We start from the raw sequence: 17,886 nt of genomic DNA, 5'->3' as shown, positions 1-17,886 counted from the left end.
CTGGAGTCCGGGAGGGTAGGGTGGACACGGGTGGGAGGGCTGTGCCCACTCCCGCAGCCCTGCGGTCCGGGCCGATGCGTTCGGCCTCCCCTGCTCGGGCGCCTTTGCACCTGCCACCCTGGGCGCCGGGTCCCCGAGGAGGCCCGGCAGCCGCGCCGCTGGGAGGGGGGCTGGGTGGCGGAGAGGCCGCCTCGGGCTGCAGTTCTGGGTGGGCGCTGCTGTGGGCCTGGGAGGAAGCCCGCTGGGGGTCAGCGCGCAGCTCATCGGAGCGCTGGTGGGGGCCGGGCCAGGCTGGTGCCATGAAGAGGACCGCGATCATGCCGATGAGACTGACACCTGGGACCGGACTCGGAAGGGCCCTGCCCCAGAGGCGCGCGAGCCTTCCGGGCACAGCCACCTGGAGGGCTCGTCAGAGCACAGGCTGCTGGGCCCGCCCGAGTTTACGATTCAGTAGGTCTGGGGCGAGGCCCGGGAACGCGCATTTCTAAGTTCCCAGGGGAAGTCCCTGCTCAGACCACCCTTGGCTTGTTCAGTCTGATACTGCGGCCCTCCTCCCCCTCCCAGCCGCCTTGCCTCCCTCCCTCTGCTTTGTCTTTCTTCTTAGAACTCATTTTATCCAACTTTATGGTATCTGGAGTCTGTCTGTCCAGGGCAGTGGTTCTCAGCCTTGGCTGCACATTAGAATCACCTGGGAATCTTTTTAAAATCCAGATCTCTGGGCCTCATCCTCCGGAAATTCTGTGTCTTTGTTATGGGGTGGGGCCACAACATTAGTGACAAAGAAACAGAATTTCCGGAGGATGAGGCCCAGAAATCAGGATTTTAAAAAGATTCCCAGGTGATTCTAATGTACAGCCAAGGTTGAGAACCACTGTTCTAAGGTGTGTCCTGCCTTTCTGGACGCTGCAGGTGATTCTTAACTGGAGAGCACCTGAGCGTCTCCCGGGGAACGTGCTGAGAACACACCCAGGACGGAATGGTGGCAGGGCGTGTGGCCCAGGCACGCAGCACAGGGACACGCCTGGTGACTCCAGCAAGCGAGCAGTCCTGACTTCATCACTGGAACCTGATCTGAAATCTTGGAAGGGGGTCAGGGGAAAATTTATCCCCAAACGGATTCACCAGCAACATTTATCAATGGCCTGCAATCCTGACATAAACATACAAGTCAAGGAAGAATCATGTGAGCGTTAACGTAAGTGCTAAGACCCTCTGTAACAGGACATGATCAGACTCAACCTGTCGGGCATTAGGTGGTGATTGCACAACCAAGTATTTGCTGAGAGCTGGCTTTGAGCATGCCTGGCACCTAATTGAGAGTGGCACACCTGTATTTTAACAGTATATTCACTTTAGATAATTTCACACAGGCAAGCACACACAGGCCCGATTCTTTTCACTCTTATGTAATTAGCGCAAGAACATTGAAAGTACTCAAACAGTCTAAAAAAAAGGGTACATGAGAAAAGTGGGTGCCTCTTCGTCCTCCCCTAGCCCCCCAGTTTCCTCTCCAGGAAGCAGCAACTATTACCAGTTTCTTGTCCACGCCCCTCCCCAATTATACTGTAATGCAAACAACATTTTACATTCTGCTTTTTTCACATAACAATGTATCGTGGGAAATATTGCTTATCCATGGGTCTAGATTTGCATCATTGCTTTAGGAGGAGTTCAGTTTTCCATTGTGTATGTACATACACTAAAATTGACTTCAACAATCCCTATTAATGGACAGTTTGTTTCCAGGTTTTTTTTATTACTACAAAGCTGCACCAAATATCTATGCCTGTATCTGTACATGAGAGAGAGTATCTGTATGATAATTTCCTAAAGTAGAAGTACTAGGTCAAAGAGTACATGCACGGAAAATTTTGAAGTGTGCCAGGGTGTTGTGCCACTTAGAACTCCCGGCTAGCTCGTCAGAGCACCTGTTTCCTGCAGCCTTCCTCACAGGGGCTATCACATTTCTGATCTCTGCCAAGCTGACGGGTAAAAATGCTCTGTGGTAGATCTAATTTGCATTTCTCTAAACCAGGGGGCCGCAACATTAGTAACAAAGAAACAGAATTTCCGGAGGATGAGGCCCAGAAATCAGGATTTTAAAAAGATTCCCAGGTGATTCTAATGTGCAGCCGAGGTTGAGAACCACTGCAGTCTAAACCGATGCAAGGTTTGAATTTAAGCAAAGAAAAGCAAACTGTCCACATCCATTTCCAACAAAGCAATGCAGTGTAGTTACAATCTGTATAGTTACTGACGCCAAAGAGGTTCAAGTATAACGCACAGGTGGGAAAGGAGACCCTGTTTCAAAGTTGGGAAGTCAAAGAGCTAATCTGAAAGTAAAGTGAACTTGCGGGTGCCCCCAGAGTGTTAAAAGTCAGGACGAATACTGCGCATTTTCAGATGGCTTTGATAAGATAAAAATCAAAGCAGATACTGGCTGAGCTGTTGAAACACCTTCAGTGACACCATGCTTTGAAACCCACTGATCTAGGTCTCATGTTATAGAAGAGGAAGCGGAGGCCCTTCCCTTCTTGTGGGGATCCAAAGCTACTGGTAGAAATTAAAAACATTTTTTCAAACTTTTTGGAATATATTTTTATGCCCTTTCACTCTGAGATGGTTTAAGAGTCAACAAAAGTTACAAAAATACTACAGAGCGTTCTCATGTACCCTTCACCCAGCTCCCCACAATAATAGCGTCAGGTTGTTTTTGGATTGCAAAAAAATCTTTCAAATGCTCTTTACCCATCCAAGTTCATAGACAATGCAGAAGGCAGCCATGTCACGATTGTATTGATAATCCAGACGTTTCATTAAAATGTTCTGGAGCTCAACCAGTGTGGCTCCAGGAGGTTACGGTTCGATTTCAGGTCAGGGCACATGCCTGGGTTATGGGTTTGATCCCCAGTGTGGGGCGAGCAGGAGGCAGCCGCTCAATGACTCTCATCATTGATGTTTCTCTCTCTCTCTCTCTCTCTCTCTCTTCATCTCTGAAATCAATAAAAATATATTTTAAAAAATGTCCTGGGGAGCAGTTAGGGCCACACTTTCCACTGAAATCGATATTCCCCAAAATACAAAGGTTCAAAGTCCTAGAAACTATCTTCTAGAACCCCTTGGAGTTTTCTAAATGTGGAGAGCCATAAAGGTGTCTTTTGTTATTCTAATGAAGTAACTTTTGGAAAGACCCTAGGCCAGTGGTCGGCAAACTGCAGCTCGAGAGCCACATGTGGCTCTGTGGCCCCTTGAGTGTGGCTCTTCCACAAAATACCACGTGCAGGCGTGCATGTACAGTGCGATTGAAACTTTGTGGCCCATGTGCAGAAGTCGGTATTTTGTGGAAGAGCCACACTCAAAGGGCCAAGGAGCCACAGCCACATGTGGCTCGAGAGCTGCAGTTTGCCGACCACTGCCCTAGGCAACTAGGGATGGGGGCTGGTTGCCTGGGGAACCAACCCCATTAACTTCCTACTCTCCCATCCCTCCCATCCCGCACCCCCTGCTCCTGGAAGGGAAGAAGGGCTGACTACTGAGTTCAATCATCAATGGCCAGTGATTTAATGAACCAAACCTCCACAAAAGCCTGGGGGAGGGTGGGCTTCAGGGAGCTTCCGGTTTGCTGATCATGTGGAGATTGGTGGAGAACAGGAAGCTCTGTGGCCCTTCCCGTACTCCTTGACCCAGGCATCCCTGCCCTCTGGCTGTTCCTGAGTTGTACCCTTTTATAATAAACTAGAGGCCCATGCATGAAAATCGTACACTCGGGAGGGTCCCTCAGCCCGGCCTGCACCCTCTCGCAGTTCAGTAGCCCTTGGGGGATGTCTGACTGGTGGGTTAGGCCCTGCAAGGAGCGGACGTAAGCCGTCAGTCAGACATCCTTAGTGCTGCTGCGGAGGTGAAAGAGGCTCCCACCACCACCTCTGTGCTCACCAGCCTTTAGCCCGGCTTCTGGCTGAGCAGCGCTCCCCCTGTGGGAGCACACTGACCACCAGAGGGCAGCTCCTGCATTGAGTGTCTGCCCCCTGGTGGTCAGTGCACATCATTCGTAGCAATGGATTGTTCCGCCATTCGGTTGATTTGCATATTAGCCTTTTATTATATAGGATAGGTAATCTAGAAAGTAAGATGTTTCTCTGGGTTCTGTGAGACACTCTAGCAAATTAATCAAACCCAGTGAGGGGTAATGGAACCTCTGGTCACTGGGCATCCTCAGAACCACAGGTGACAACCTGGTCCTGCTATGGGCTTCTGAAGTTGGGGTGGGAGGATGGTCTTGTAGGACTGAGCCCTTGGCCTGTGGGATCTGCTGCTATCTGCAGGCAGCATCAGAGCTGAGCAGAGTTGGACACCCAGCTGGTGTTGGGGAATTGTGAGGTGTGAAAACACACACATCAGAACATGTGACCAAGTCCTGTTCTGTAAGTCGCACAGGGGATCTGCAGCTTCTGAGAAAGATGTCCCACCCCCAAAGGAAGAGGCATGTAAGAAGGAAGCCTGTCCCCACTCCATTCCCGGCTTCATCCTCAATGCTGTGGGCATTGGAAGGAATTGATGACTCTAGCTTCAAGGACGGCCCTATCAGGAACGGCTCACTCCTTTCTCCTTTTTCTCTTGGCCCTGATTTAGAAAGAAACATTTTTTTTTCATGTTAACTTTTTAAATTTAGTTTTAATTTGTGTCTACGTTATAAAGGCACATCGTTTCCAGGGTTAAATAATTCTATAAGGCTTGTTATGAACAAGAGTGATCTCTTTACCCCTATGCCCTGGGCCCCAGAGGAATTGTGTTTAGATAAATATTCACTGTTTACATTGTGTAAATCCTAGTTGCAGCTGACCCCCAGTATATTCTGGCTACTTTTCCTAATCTGCACAACTCTTTGTTTTCATGAGAGTTAAAAAAAAAAAAATCTCCTTTTCTGTCTGCTTCCTTTCCTGTGTGCTAATTCCTCTGAATGAGTCACCCCCAGTTGCTGGAATTTCCTCTCAATGCATTCGAACACACGATGGTTCTGTGGATTCCATCCTTTGAAGAAGATTCTTCAAGCTGGATTGGGGAGCTGAGCAGCTATTGTCTTGGGATGTTGTCTTTACCATGGTCCTGGGATTTCTCATGTTTCTCCTCAGAACAGAACCCCTGGCTTTGCAAATCTTTTACCTTCCCCTGCTTGGTTTAGTGCCTTTCTTTTGGTGTTCTCTAGTCCCCTGATAAAGGACAAGGGGGTGCATTGTAAGAGGTAACATGTATATCCTCATACTTTATTGATGGTTTGTGTTTAACATTCTAGGCTTGGTAGAATATTACACTGAGCCGTGGGAAGGAAAGAACTCCTGATACATGTAAAAACTTGAATGAATATTTAAGACATTATGTTGAGTGAGAGAAGCCAGTCTCAAAAGGTTACATACTGTCTGATGATTCCATTTATGTGACATTCTTTAAAGGGCAATACAGTGGTGACAGAGGACTGATCCGTGGTCACCAGCCTTAAGGGGGGAGAGGAGGACTTGACTACAAAGGGGCAACACGAGGGGATATTGGGGTGATGGAAATGTTCTGTATGCTGACTGTGATGATGATTGCCCGAATCTGTACATGAGTTAAAATTCACAGAACTGTACACTGACAGGAAAAACCTCACTATATTATTAAAGAAAAACACTCTAAGTTAAAATTATAGTTGATTTGGGGGACATCTGTAATAGTGTCAACAATCCTATATAATAAAAGTCTAAGATGCTAAGTGTCTGGCCATCTGGTCGGCCCTTCAACCAATCAAAGTGTAATATGCTGATGATATGCTAAGGCAGGGGTGGGCAAACTTTTTGACTCGAGGGCCACAATGGGTTCTTAAACTGGACCGGAGGGCCGGAACAAAAGCATGGGTGGAGTGTTTGTGTGAACTAATATAAATTCAAAGTAAACATCATTACATAAAAGGGTACGGTCTTTTTTTTTTTTTAGTTTTATTCATTTCAAACGGCCGGATCCGGCCCGCGGGCCGTAGTTTGCCCACGGCTGGCCCAGCCTCTTGCTCTTAGGAGCGCTAGACAGCACTGTGAATGGGGACCATATTAAGCAGTTGGAAACCACTCACAAAAACCAGGAAAAAATGCGGAGAATGCGACACTAAATAGACAGTGAGGCGGACACTTGCTCCGCAGATGAGAGCTGAAAGGGGCGGGCCGCCGTGGGTCACCTCGCTGACCTCAGCTGGGAATGTTGTATTGCTCACGTTTCCTGCCACTCTGCACCTGTCCCCGAATCAGCGGGGGAGCATCGCAAGCACTGGTTTCAGTGTTAAAAATAAAGGTTAGGAGCAGGTACATCACAAATACTGAGCTTGTGAGTACAGAATCCACTGTACCCGCCCCTCAGAAATTTGAAGGTGTTATTCCATTGTCCTTGAGGTTCCGATGTTACTGATGATATAAGTCCAATGCCATTTTGATTATTGTACTTTTAGATGAAAATTTTGTGGATTTTTTTTCCCATCAGCTTTTAGCTACTTTCCTTTGTCCTTCAGTAGCCTAAAATGTTTAAAAAATGTTTATATTGATTTGAGAGCGAGAGGATGAGAGAGTGAGAAACATCTCTCAGCTGCCCCCTGCATGCCCCTGACTGGGGATTGAAACTGAAACCAGGGCATGTGCCCTGATCGGGAATCGAACCTGTGACCTTTTGGTGCATGGGATGACGCTCAATCAACTGAGCCACACCGGCTAGGCCACCTAAAATTTAATGGTAATATTTATTTTTTAAATTTTATTTTATTGTTTAAAGTATTACAGATAGTAGTACATATGTCTCCTTCCCCCCTCCTCCACACCATTGACCTTCCTCTGGCCTCCCCTTCCTCCCCCCCCCCCGCCCCCCCCCCCCCCCCCCCCGCCTCATGTCTTGTGTCCTTAATGGTAATATTTATTGTCTGGGTCTATTTCCACCCATTGCACTGGATGCTCAGAGGATCCCTAGCGTCTCATCACTGATGTCCTCTGTATGAGCCCCAGGGCATTTGGATGATTTTTTTCTTCCTGTTTTCTCTGTTCTCCTCCGAGGACCCTGGTGTTCGGAATGGGAACTGATCCTCTCCTTGTCTTACTTACCGTTCCCTCCAATTCCATGTCTTGGTCCTTTTTCTCTACTTTCTGGGATGTTTCTTCAAAAGTATCTTCCAAGCTTTCTACTTAGTTTCATATTCCTGCTCTCATGCTTTTAATTTCCCAGAACTCTTTGCTCTTAACTGATTTTTTAAGAATGGCACCTGCTTCTCATCTGTGGGCACATTATTTCCTCTTGTCTGACCATGTCAGTGCTTTGGGGTGGGACCCCCCCCTCCCCCCCCCCCCAGCTCAAGAGACACACCCCTCCAGGGATGTCAGATAATAAATATTCCCTGTAGCCTGCCCCTTTTCATCTGCTTGTCTGCCCTTTGTCTTCCCAGTTTCCTCGGAGGTCTGTGCTCTTGGCTCTCCAATCTTGCTCTAACAGCGGTTCTCAACCTGTGGGTCGCGACCCCGTTGACCCTTTCACAGGGGTCGCCTAAGACCATCGGAAAACACATATATAATGACATATTGTTTTTGTGATTAATCACTATGCTTTAATTATGTTCAATTTGTAACAATGAAATTGGGGGTCGCCACAACACGAGGATCTGTATTAAAGGGCCTCGGCGTTAGGGAGGTTGAGAACCACTGCCCCGGGAAGAGGCACTGAAGAGCTGATTGGCAGCTCTGAGAGCTTGGGGTGGGGGTGGGTGACTTGAAAAACGTGAGCATCTGGGCTGTGTGACTGTCCGGACCCCTAACTTCCTACACCCACATGGCAGTATACTTAGGTTTCCTTTTTCTACACTGGGCAAATTTTCTAGACTATTCTTGCCCACTCACCTGCCTAAAGGGCATCAGCCTTCTTGCTGGTGGTCTTGGGAGGTGTGTGTGGGGAGGAAGGTCAAGGCGGTCTCAACAACCAGTATGTAACCCTCCCCCTGCCCCCTCTGATTTTGGTTTAGTCCCTGGGCCTGGAGCTCCCTGTCCAGGGACCTTCTCTTCAATCCTCTCAACGGACCACAGACGTGGGGCCTTAGTGCAGGAAGTGGCTTGTTACCTGTTGGTTCTGGAGGTCTGATGTCCTAAGACCCAGGTGGTGTCAGGGCTGCTTCCTTCTGGAGCCAGGCTGGCTTCCTAGTCCCCAGTTTCCCTCCCGGCACAGGAGTGCCCTTCCCTCCAAGACGCCCAGATCCTGGTTCTGGGCAATCACGGACTCGTTACCTTACGTGGCAAAAGGACTTCGCAGATGTGATAAGTGAAAGATCGTGAAATGGGGAGCTTTCCCCCCATTGTCTGGCTGGGTCCCATGTCATCACCAGGTCCTCATTAAAGGGAGGAAGGAGGACCAGAGTCAGAAGAGGTAAGAAGAGATGGGGGAGAGAGAGAGACGGAAGATGGGGGAAGGGGCCGGGAGCCAAGACATGCAGGCAGCCTGCAGGAGCTGGAGGTGGGTCCCCCCGGGCCTCCAGGAGGAACGCAGCCCTGCCAACAGCTTCGCTCCAGGACTTCTACCCTGGAGAACTAGAGGGTAATAACCGACTACATTTATGGTAATTTGTTACAGCAGCAGTAGGAAACTAATACACCTCTTTGCACATCCACTTCAAGATTCCTGGGCTGTGACTGTGTCTGTTCTTTGACCTGGCTGTATCACCTCCACAAGCCACCAGACCTGGAATTTAGTCCAATGAGACTGAGTACGGACTCCGGACCTCCGGGGATGTCAGATAATAAATTCATTTCCAGCCATTAAGTTTGAGACAGTTTTGCTACAAGCAGCAAGAGGAAACTTCTCTCTACTTGGGGACACAAAGAACATTCTAGTCCCAGTGCCCGAGATGAAAAGGTTGGTGTGGAGCTGCGCCTGAATAACTCACTAACTTAATAAATAACTCAACATGAAGCCCGCAGCCTGAATTAAAAAGTGAGCTTTCATTGTATCGGGATCATCTATATGGATTTTGAAATGTATTCAAGTCCCCAAACTCCTATTAATGTAACTGAAATTCAAGTAACAGTGTGAGCAACATGGATCTTGTTGGGTCAGCAATAATGTCTGCCCGTGGTACATGAAAGGTTCCCGGGCCTCCCGCAGTCACAGGAAACCAAGCCGGTGTTAATGAGGCCACGGCCAGGAGGTGTCAAAGGCAGGGGAAGCTCTGCAGCGAGAGCCGCAGGCTTTAATCTCTCCTCCTACATCCCAAATACGACTGGATGGTTGAAACATCACAACGGACTTCCTTTTTGATTTTTACCAGAGCTTTCACCATTCGCTTCATTTCTTTGTTGGCAGATATGTGACATATTTTTTCCCCCTGAAAAACTTATTCAGCACTTCAAGGTGTCATTACTCTTTAGTCCTCTGTCTAGCATGTTTGGCTCAAGTTTTTAAAAAGGAGGGTGGGGCGGGGGCAGAGTTTTGGTCTGCGTGCTTGGCTGAACAGGCTCAGAGAGAAATGGGAAAAGAAAAAAGGAACAGAATTGAACAAGAAGATTTCAAGCTCATTCCTGGCATGCATCCCACTTACATATTTTTTAAAAAATATATTTTATTAGTTTTTTACAGAGAGGAAGGGAGAGGGATAGAGAGTTAGAAACATCGATGAGAGAGAAACATCGATCAGCTGCCTCCTGCACACCCACTTCTGGGGATGTGCCCGCAACCAAGGTACATGCCCTTGACCGGAATCAAACCTGGGACCCTTGAGTCCGCAGGCCGACGCTCTATCCACTGAGCCAAACTGGTTAGGGCACCACTCATGTATATTTTAATGGCCTCCTACCTGGGAAACAGCTCAAGAGACACAGGAAGAACTTAGATTAGGGCCCGGCTTTTGCTATGGATACACCAAAAAATGATGTGTCTCCCTAATGCTTACATGAATGTGACTTTATTTGGAAATAGGGTGTTTGCAGATATAAATAAGAGTGGGATCATATGGGTGTAGGGTGCACCCTTCCTCCAACATGTCTGGTGTCCTTGTAAGAGGAGGAGGGATACAGACACGCACACAAGGAGAAGGCCCTGTGGAGACAGAGGCAGAGGCAGGAGTGATGCTGCCACCAGCCAGGGAACATCGAGGTTGGTAGCAGCACCAGGAGCTAAGCAGAGGCACGGGACAGGTTCCCTCTCCTGGAGCCTTCAGCGAGATCACGGCCCTGCCGACAGCTCGGTCTTGGGCGCCTAGCCCCAGAACTACGGGAGAATACGCCCTCTTGTTCTAAGGCACCCGGTGTGTGGCACTTGGTTACAGCAGCCTCGGGAACCTAACCCAGCTCATCAGCCATGACCAGCTGGCATCTGGGGCTGGACCGTTCTTCGTTGTGGGCTGCCCTGTGCGCTGTGGGAGGCCTGGCAGCAGCCTTGGCCTCTACCCACCGGAGGCCAATAACACCTGCCCGCTTGTGACAACCCCAGTGTCTCCAGCCATTGTCAAGTCCCCACTGCTTAGTAGTTTAGGAAGCTCTGTCCCTTGAAGTTACGGGGGTGCAGCTAGAATCACTGATTACAAAATCAACTTGTTTGTTCTTCTGACCAATAACCACTTCTCGCTGCTGATGACTCTTTGTGAAGTGTCGCTTTCCCAGGCAACACCCTCCAGTGCTGTACTCTCCCTGGCGCGTCTCCCCGCTCCAGGCAACGGGTGGGCTCGGGTTTCCTGTGTCTCTCTCCTTGGGCCACACAGAAGCCTCCTGGAGGTCGTACTTGAATGCTTAGAACCAGGCCCATCTCCATGTGGCTGCCCACTGCCCGCCTTGCACCGTCTCAGAGGGACAATTTGGTAAAAATGCAAATTTCTGGGACTAGAATATTGACTCCAAATAAGTGAGGGAGGGGCCCCAAAATGTGCATTTTCACCAGCCCATCCTGGTGAATCCAATCCATGCTAAGTTTGTGACATATTGGCTTAGAAAATGGACAGCAATGTTAATTTAAATGTGTGGTTACTGCTCCCTCTCCTCTCCTCTCCTCTCCTCTCCTCTCCTCTCCTCTCTCTCTCCACACACATCAAACTTCTGGGATACAATTATATGTTCAAGTCCTTTCAAGATTTATTTAGATGGAGGCTAAAGGTTGGGAGGGAGGAATACTGAGTGGAGCAGCAGTAAGACTCCATTTATTCCCTTGGAGATCCCATTGGCTACACATAGGAGAGAATTAGATAATGATGAGAGAGAGAGAGAGAGAGAGAGAGAGAGAGAGAGGGAGAGAGTCTCTTTTTCTCTCTCTCCCATATCTTTTCCCATAAGGGCACTAATACCATTCATAAGGGCTCCACCCTCATAACCTAATTATCTCCCAAAGGCTCCACCTCCAAATAGCTTCACACTGGGATTAGGGTTTCAACATATTAAAAGTTTTTTTTTTGGGGGGGGGGCGGGGGCTGGGACACAGACATTTAATCCATAACAGCTGTCTAGAACTTCTCTGTTCAAAATGGTAGCCACTGGACACATGTGCCATTGAGCCCTTGAAATGTGGTTAGTCCAAACGGAAATGTGCTGTGTGAAATAGACAGCAGATTTTGAAGACTCAGTACCAAAAGGGGGGTGGGGTGGGAGGGAGAATATGAAAGATCTCTGTAGTCGTTCTTAATATTGATTAGATGTTGAAAGGGTATCTTCGACTATAATGGGTTAAACAAAACGTATAGTCAAAACTATTTCACCTGTTTTTATTTTTATAAAAATGTAGATGTTAAAGTATTTCTTGTGGACGGACCTGGTTTATACCCTTGCACCCACAGTCACTGGTTAAGGCTTTTCTAGCCACCCCCCCCCCCCCCCTTCCCGGAGCAGAAGTGGCTTCAGGAGCGAGGGAGGAAGGAAGAGCCCAGGTGCTTGGCTGGGGAATAGGAGCCCTGGGGGCCCATGCGCAGGGGAGGGGGAGGGATGCATCTGCCCCAACCTATGGGATCCTTGTCCCATGACTCCGTTACATTTTTACTCACATGGGCTTCTTTTGGAACAAAATTTCACCATAAGCGATAATATTGTGGTATCTCGGGCTTGGTATGCTAGGAATATTTGCTTCTAAGACACATTAAGATAAACGCCAACTGTTAAAATAGAATCATATTCCTCTCTTGTCCCACCAATGGTGCCTAATTTGGAACACTCTGGCAAAAACGACTGTTTGTTAATTTTCAGCGAAGGAATTCTGTCAAGAGAGGAGTCAGTCATTCTCTGGTAAGTAGAATTATAACATTCCTCCTCTGATTTTATGAAGCCATTTGAATTCTTCCAATGTGTTACTTTGACACTTAATGCAATGTTTATGCAACAATCATAAAAATTAATTGTCTTCCTTCTCGAAACTATTTAAAACCCTCGTCCTTGGCCTGCCTTATTGACATGTGAACATTAAAGTATGACTCGGTGACAATAATAATTTTACAACAATGAATAAGTGTCAAATTAATTATGTTAAAACAGTAATTTGTCTGCTTCCTTTCTAATATGTATAATTATTAATTTGGGGAAAGTGTGCAGAAAATATTAAGCATATTGTCAGAGTGGAGGTTCAACCTCTGAACTGATGTTCACTTTTTCTTCTGAAATGTGTTGTTCGGGGGTTTCCTTTTTGTTAGGATCTGTTACTTGGTGCTCATAAGTTTTAGGGAAATTCCAGAAATATCTTAGATTTCCAACCAGTGGTTAGGAGGTGTCAATGGCAATATTACCAGAACTTTCTGTTCATGCAAATTTTTTTTTGGGGGGGGGAGAGGGGGTAAGGGGAATAGGTGTTTTTTTTTGGGGGGGGGGGTCATGATTAGAATTGGATTATCTTCTAATTTTGTTTGTTTGCCAGGATATCTATGCAGCTAAAAATAAAAAGCACATATGATTCATTTCATTCTTTAAATATTAACTTAAATATATCTCCTCAGAAAATCCCTATTTAGACTTAACATGTTTTGGTACTATTCTCTGCCATCATCTCAGATAGTATAAAGAGATGAATTCAACCTCTATTTTTTGGTCAGTATACTTAGTTTATCACTTTTACACAAATAACTTCTCATACGTATATTTCCCTGTGAAAGGGAGCCTCAGTTTGTGGATGTACATAGGGGCTCTGGCGGGTGGAGGTGTAGCCCCCCAGCTCCTCTTTACTGTAATGGGCAGTATTCCCCCAAATCACAGGGCGCCCCGTGCAGCTTGGGACGCACAGGCAGGGAGAGCTGCCCAATGCGGCTGCTGGCCGGTCTCAGGGCTTTCGCTAATCCTGGAGCTGGAGCCCGCCTCCCTTCGCAGGGCTCCGGTGGGTTTTGGCAAACCCCTCCTCTGGCTCCCGGGCTGGGACCTGCCCCTGAGTGCTGAGGTCTTTCTCCCTCTCTCTTCTTCTTCCTGGTCCTCGGCCTCCGCTTCCGCCCACATCTCTCTTTCTGGAAGGCAGGGTTGGAATGAGGGTGAGTCATGCCAGTGGAGGGGTGGATCTGTCCTTACTTGCATTTTTGACATTTGTCCCTCAGAGATTTTGTTGTTGCATGATTTTTGATTTTTGAAATTATTGCATTCCAATATTATTTATTTGGATTACTAAGCTTTTTGGTGTCACCTTAAAGTTCTTACTTGTCTCACCCTGGCCTGGCCCTGCTTCCAGCTCTTTCCTGAGAGTCTTGACAGTCCCTGACATTTAGTGAATCCGGATAATGAGTATTAGGGGCACCCAACTGTCTGTGTTGATCTGTATTGTCTGGAATTTTTGAATTAAAAAACAACTTTACAAATATGATACAAGTGCATACGCCTGCAATCAAGAAAGATTTGTTGTATTGCTTTATATATGTCATATATAAATTTAAGTATTCACTACAGCATTTTTTTCTTATATTAAAATTTCTACATTTATAGCATTGTAAAATTTTGGAAAATATTTTTCTAAGTATAATGAAAAAGATTAAAGTTACCCTCATACGCCACCTTTCGGAGGATCACGGATAATATTTTACGTATTTGAATCCCATGCTTCCTGTGTGTCTGTCTGTGTGTGTTTGTGAGACAATGTCAATTGGAAAGGCCATTGCCATGGGATTCGGGAACGCAAAACTTGGGATCATATTTTATAATCTATGCAATTGCCCCCCCCCCCATTTTTTGCTCCCTATATTATGTCCTTGAACATTCAGAAATAACTTCTTTTATGTTTAAGATGTTAGCTTTAGGAAACCCTGTTTGTTTGTGAATGTGCGCACCACGGTGTCATACCCTAGGTGCCTCGTTGTGTTATAATCTTTATGCAACAAGAGATCATGGCTATTTTCCGAGGTCAGTGATAGTCTCTGATCTTCAGTGGTTGCCTGTGTCCCGGCGAATGACGATCGGCGAGTGTGAGGCTGGAGAATGTGGGCTTGAGCATCTTGACTGCCTGGCCCAAACCCTGCTCTGCTTCGTACTAGCCATGGATCGTGGGCAAGGTATCGGAACCACTCCTGTCTCTATTCCGTTCCCTGTCAAGGTAGAAAGTAACATGTCACAGGGTTGCTATGAAGCATCCATGAGCAGATGTCTGTTACGCCCTTGGAAGAAAGCCTAGCAGATCAGAAGTAATCAATAAAAGCGACATGTCATCAACAACAATGTAATCATTTAACCCTCTCTGACTAGATATTTAGGTTGTTTCCTGCTCTGCTTCTTAAGGTAGTGTTGTAAGCATCACCCTTTTCTTAGTTCAAGTCCTTAGAAGTGGAAATATTGGATTCAAAAGTGCAAATGTTGCCTGGTTGGTCTGGTTCAGTGATTGAGCATCAACCTATGAACCAGGAGGTCACGTTTTGATTCCCGATCAGGGCACATGCCCGGGTTGCAGGCTCCATCCCCAGTGTGGGGCATGCAGGAGGCAGCCGATTGATGATTCTCTTGCATTATTGATGTCTCTCTCTCTTTCTCCCTCTCCCTTTCTCTCTCTGAAATTAATAAAAACAATGCAAATGTTCGTAAAGCTCATGCTATACAATGCAGAAGTGCTCTCTAGAAAGGTTGAGCCAATTTCTGTTTCCACCATCAGCTGAAGTATTTGTCAAGTTAGATGAGCATTATTATTGTTATTATTTTTCATTTCTTCACCAGATATTTTCCTTTCCAAGTTCCTGATAGTCACACTTCTTTCGGCATTATCCCCCGATACCTCATGTAGATGACATTTTTAATTCTTAGCTGAACTGGTGTATAGACAAAGTGATTATTGTTTGAAGCAGTCTGCAGTCTTTTGTTTGAAAAGAGAAACAGACACAGGTAAAGAGGGAATGTGCGTTCTCTTACATACTGCTCAGCACAATAACCATTAACAGGTTGTATGGTATCCTTCCGGACCCTTTAAATGATCATTTGCAAATAAGTGATTTATAGTAAATAACACAGCGAGTTATTAAAATGCAAGCAGTGTTCAAATATATCTATGAATACTTATTCATTTATAAATTATTCTTACTGAATGCAGAATGCTTTTGGCATTCAGCACTATGTCATGCATAAACATTTGCACTGTATATGCAGATTGGCTCAATTTTTCAAAATGGTTGCAAAGCATTCTCTAACAAAATTTATTAGTCATTCCCTATTGATGAGCCATTGTCTCCAATCTGTTAATGTTATAATTTGGTGCATCCAACATCTTCATACCTATATTTGTGTTTATTTGTATGTGGATAAATATCTTAATGTTCAGTTGTTGGGGTGATTCATTTAAAAATACGAATGCAGTCAGTAAACAAAGATAAAGTTAAGATTGGAGACAATACAGTTTTAATCTCTTTCCCCCCCATCGGTTGTCGGAGGTATTCTAGCATAAATAATAAATGAGCTTAATTAAAAACAAAAACGAACCACACAAAAGAACACTCCAGACCAAATTTCAGTCTTAGAGTCTTATTTTAAAGGAGACAACATAGAAATTCACAAACGTGGGTTTAAATGAGTGGAAAACACACCCCCGGCCCCACTGTGTCCCGTTTTTCCTGCTTCTGCTGGGAACTTTAATTTTTAACTGTAACCTAAACCACCTTTAAAACAAATCACTTATTGCAAAGGTTTGCTCTGTCGTAATTGCCTGGTTATTTGGGTGATGGATACGTCATATCTGAAAACAAACTAGTTATGTTTTGAAATTTATTTCCACCTGCACTATCTAAACCGCCAAAGAGGCGCACACTGCATGGATAAATATGATAAAAAAGAAGATGGATTTAGAAGCACGGTGCTCAGGTTTAGTATTTAGTCATTTTTATTACATTGTTGGGCCCACCATGTAAAAGAAGCCCAGCCGAGGAGCTGTTAATGGGTGTGGGATTTTTGCCTGTTCCCTTGTCCGGGGAAGGAGGTAATTCTAGCCCAGACGCGCTCAAATGCTTTACAAGTGATGGAAACCAAGTGGAAAAAGCATGTTTTATATTTAAAGGCTGACATCCTCCGAGAAAAAAATTAAAGATTCAGAATCCTCGGCTGTGATTCAGTACCTAAACACTTCCTGCTGCTTTCAGAGTGTCCAGGAGGCCCATCACGGCGCCTGGGCGGGAGGCGCCCGGGGCTGCCGCTCACTTAGGCCAGTTTATCAAACTAACGAGCTTCAGAGCGGTGCTATTTCCAGGCTCACGTCCACCAGGGAGGGACGGAGAGAAAACAAAACCCAAATTCAGACGGAAGAGTCATCCTAAGGGCCAGCCTGGCAGCAATTTATGAACTCAGACACACCAATTCTTACCCAGAGTGATATCCTTTGTGGAGATTTCACTCTACAAATCTTACGCGGGCTCCTCTAGCCGGAGCGTTGCAGATAAAGCACCGTGGTTTTTACACAGGTGATGTTTATTGATCTCGACCTAACAGCAGCAGCACTGTAGGGCTTTTCCCAAGAACATGCTATTTGCAAATAATTGTGGGATTGGGAAGACTGTGTTTTCCTCTTGTTGGGTGCTTAGTGCCTCTTTTAAATCAACAGAAGGAGAAGGAAGTTTCAGAATTTATTCAGAGGACGTTGTTCTTTACTTTGGGACTCAACCGAAGGTAAGGTCGGGAGAAGAGAGTGAGTTTCTGTGTAATTTGTGTCATCTACACAACCATGGCATTGGAACATGAAATGCGGCATCAACAGGCAACGAGGAAAGAAAATGGAACTTGTATACAAATGCGTGTTCCTTAAAGGCTTTTGTTACCTATTATTTTCTAGCTGTGGAGGCAGAAAGAAGGCACCTGTCGGATACACTTACACTGAGAGTGACATACCATATAATAGCAGTTCTCAACCTGTGGGTCACGACCCCTTTGGCGGTCGAACGACCCTCTCACAGGGGTCGCCTAAGACCATCCTGCATATCAGATATTTACATTACGATTCATAACAGTAGCAACAGTACAGTTATGAAGTAGCAACGTGCTGGGGTCCAACCCCAGCAGGTCCAGGGGTCCCCAAAGGTGTAGATGGAGTCGGCGAAGAAGGAATGACACAGAGACAGCGTTCAGTTGATCAGCAGCCTAGCCAGGATCTCCAGCCAAGTTCTGGTCTGGATCTCCAGCGAAGTTCTGGTTAGGATCTCCAGCCAGGTTCTTATGGTTGGGTCACAACATGAGGAACTGTATTTAAAAGGCCAGTAGGTTGAGAACCACTGCCATATAATTTAAAATGCTAAGTCGATCTTGCAGGCTTGCCTCATGCCACGCCGAGTCATTTTGAAATTCAACTTGTGTTTAAAGGGATTATTCAAATATTGTCAATCAAACATGAAAAGCCATTTCTCAGAGGTGACTTATTACAGCTTGGTTTCATGTTTACAGCATAGCCACATGTGAATTTTCGAGTTGTAAAGTTGTTTTAGCTTTACGCATTTGGGTT

This window comes from Myotis nattereri (assembly GCF_964212035.1).
Source record: "Myotis nattereri genome assembly, chromosome: 8".
In the NCBI taxonomy this organism is placed as follows: Eukaryota; Metazoa; Chordata; class Mammalia; order Chiroptera; family Vespertilionidae; genus Myotis; species Myotis nattereri.
The sequence above is the reverse complement of the archived record's forward strand: the minus strand, read 5'-3'. Positions refer to the sequence as shown.